Genomic DNA, 3,774 nt, shown 5'->3' with positions numbered 1-3,774 from the left:
ATATATGTCGGAATCAAGAAATTAAACTGGGTAGCGAAACGTTTAAGATTGATTTGATACCAGTAGAGTTAGGGAGTTTTGATGTGATAATCGGCATGGACTGGTTGAAATAGGTGAAAGCAGAGATCGTATATTACAAAAATGCAATTCGCATTGTACGAGATGAAGGAAAACCCTTAATGGTGTACGAAGAAAAGAGCAACTTCAAGCTAAATCTTATTAGTAATTTGAAGGCGCAAAAGTTAATAAGAAAGGGTTGCTATGCTGTTCTAGCACACGTCGAGAAAGTACAAACTGAAGAAAAGAGCATCAATGATGTTCCCGTCGCAAAAGAATTTCCCGATGTATTTCTGAAAGAATTACCGGGATTACCTCCACACCGATCCATTGAATTTCAAATAGATCTTGTACCGGGAGCTGCACCAATAGCTCGTGCTCCATACAGACTCGCACCCAGCGAAATGAAGGAACTTCAAAGCCAATTACAAGAACTTCTAGAGCGTGGTTTCATACGACCAAGTACATCACCATGGTGTTTTGTTTGTCAAAAAGAAGGATGGTACATTCAGGTTGTGTATCGACTACCGAGAGTTGAACAAACTTACCATCAAGAACCGTTACCCACTACCGAGAATCGACGACTTATTTGATCAACTACAAGGTTCGTCGGTTTATTCGAAGATCGATTTACGTTCCGGATATTATCAAATGCGGGTAAAGGAGGATGATATTCCGAAGACTGCTTTCAGGACGCGATACGATCATTACGAGTTTATGGTTATGCTGTTTGGTTTGACTAACGCACCAGCTGTGTTCATGGACCTCATGAACAGAGTGTGTGGACCATATATCGACAAGTTTGTCATTGTCTTCATCGATAACATACTTATTTACTCAAAGAATGATCAAGAGCATAAAGAACATTTGAAGAAAGTACTGGAATTGTTGAGGAAAGAAAAACTGTACGCTAAGTTTTCAAAGTGTGCATTTTGGTTGAAAGAAGTTCAATTCCTCGGGCATGTTGTGAGCAAAGAAGGTATTCAGGTTGATCCGAAAAAGATTGAAACCGTTGTAAACTGGAAAACCCCGAAAACTCCGAAGCATATACGTCAATTTTTAGGATTGGCTGGTTATTACAGAAGATTCATCCAAGATTTTTCCAAAATAGCAAAACCCTTGACTGCATTAACGCATAAAGGAAAGAAATTTGAATGGAAGGATGAACAGGAGGAAGCGTTCCAATTGTTGAAGAAAAAGCTAACTATGGCACCTATATTGTCATTACCTGAAGGGAATGATGATTTTGTGATATATTGTGATGCCTCAAAGCAAGGCCTCGGTTGTGTATTAATGCAACGAACGAAGGTAATTGCTTATGCGTCTAGACAATTGAAGATTCACGAGAAAAATTATACGACTCACGATTTGGAATTGGGCGCTGTTGTTTTTGCATTAAAGACTTGGAGGCATTACTTATATGGGGTCAAAATTATTATATATACCGACCACAAAAGTCTCCAACATATATTTGATCAGAAACAACTAAACATGAGGCAGCGTAGATGGATTGAATTGTTAAATGACTACGACTTTGAGATTCGTTACCACTTGGGGAAGGCGAATGTGGTAGCCGACGCTTTGAGTAGAAAGGACAGAGAACCTATACGGGTAAAAGCTATGAACATAATTATTTGTACTAACCTTACTACTCAAATAAAGGAGGCGCAACAGGGGGTTGTAAAAGAAGGAAAGTTGAAGAATGAGATACCCAAAGGATCGGAGAAACATCTTAAAATTCGGGAAGACGGAACCCGATATAGGGCTGATAGAATTTGGGTACCAAAGTTTGGAGATGTGAGAGAATTGGTACTTAAGGAAGCACATAAAACCAGATACTCAATACATCCCGGAGCAGGAAAAATGTACAAAGATCTCAAGAAGCACTTTTAGTGGCCGGGTATGAAAGCCGATATTGCTAAATATGTAGGAGAATGTTTGACATGTTCAAAGGTCAAAGCTGAACATCAGAAACCATCAGGTCTACTCCAATAACCTGAAATCCCAGAATGGAAATGGGAAAACATTACCATGGATTTCATTACAAAATTGCCAAGGACTGCAAGTGGTTATGATACTATTTGGGTAATAGTCGATCGTCTCACCAAGTCAGCACACTTCCTTTCAATGAGAGAAGATGACAAAATGGAGAAGTTAGCACGTCTATACTTGAAGGAAGTTGTCTCCAGACATGGAATACCAGTCTCTATAATCTCTGATAGGGATGGCAGATTTGTTTCAAGGTTTTGGCAGACACTGCAACAAGCATTGGGGACTCGTCTAGACATGAGTACTGCTTATCATCTACAAACTGATGGGCAGAGTGAAAGGACAATACAGACCCTTGAAGACATGCAACGAGCATGTGTTATTGATTTCGGAAATAGTTGGGATCGACACCTACCGTTAGCAGAATTTTCCTACAACAACAGTTATCATTCGAGTATTGAGATGGCGCCGTTTGAGGCGCTTTATGGTAGAAAGTGCAGGTCTCCAATTTGTTGGAGTGAAGTGGGGGATAGACAGATTACGGGTCCGGAGATAATACAAGAAACTACCGAGAAAATCATCCAAATTCAACATCGATTGAAAATCGCACAGAGTCGACAAAAGAGCTATGCGGACAGTAAAAGAAAATATATAGAATTTAAGATTGGAAAGAAGGTCATGCTTAAGGTTTCACCTTGGAAAGGCGTTGTTCGATTTGGTAAACGGGGGAAACTAAATCCAAGGTACATTGGACCATTCAAGATTATAGATCGTGTCGGACCAGTACCTTACCAACTGGAGTTACCTCAACAACTTGCGGATGTACATAACACTTTTCATGTCTCGAATCTGAAGAAGTGTTTTGCTAAAGAAGATCTCACTATTCCATTAGACGAAATCCAAATCAACGAAAAACTTCAATTTATTGAAGAACCCATCGAAATAATGGATCGTGAGGTTAAAAGACTTAAGCAAAACAAGATACCAATTGTTAAGGTTCAATGGAATGCTCGTAGAGGACTCAAGTTTACCTGGGAGTATGAAGATCAGATGAAGAAGAAATACCCGCACCTATTTCCAGAAGATGCGTCAACACCTCCAACTGCTTAAAATTTATGGACGAAATTTAATTAACGGGTAGGTACTGTAGTGACCCGAACTTTTCCATGTTATATATTAAATGAAAACTATATTTGCATGATTAAATGTTTCCAACATGTTAAGTAATCAAACTTGTTAAGACTTGATTATTTGAAATGAGTTTCATGTAGACAATTGACCACCCAAGTAGACCGGCGATTCACAAACGTTAAAACCTGTAAAAATGACATGATATATATATATATATATATATATATATATATATATATATATATATATATATATATATGGACATATATATGGTTAACATGAGATTATGATAGGTAATTATCTCACTAAGTATATTAACAATGTGTGATATACATAAAAAATGAGAATATTGAATTATGAAGCTCGAAACGATATATATAACAATTATCGTTATAACAACGTATTACTAATTACCTATGAATCATATTAATATATTGTTATACTATGATAAACATGATAAATGATAAGTAAACATATCATTAAGTGTATTAACAATGAACTACATATGTAAAAACAAGACTACTAACTTAAGAATTTTGAAACGAGTCATATACGTAACGATTATCGTTGTAATAATATTTTAACATATATATATGA

Source organism: Rutidosis leptorrhynchoides, chromosome 4, assembly GCF_046630445.1.
Source record: "Rutidosis leptorrhynchoides isolate AG116_Rl617_1_P2 chromosome 4, CSIRO_AGI_Rlap_v1, whole genome shotgun sequence".
Classification (NCBI taxonomy): domain Eukaryota; kingdom Viridiplantae; phylum Streptophyta; class Magnoliopsida; order Asterales; family Asteraceae; genus Rutidosis; species Rutidosis leptorrhynchoides.
This window is presented reverse-complemented; position numbering follows the sequence as displayed.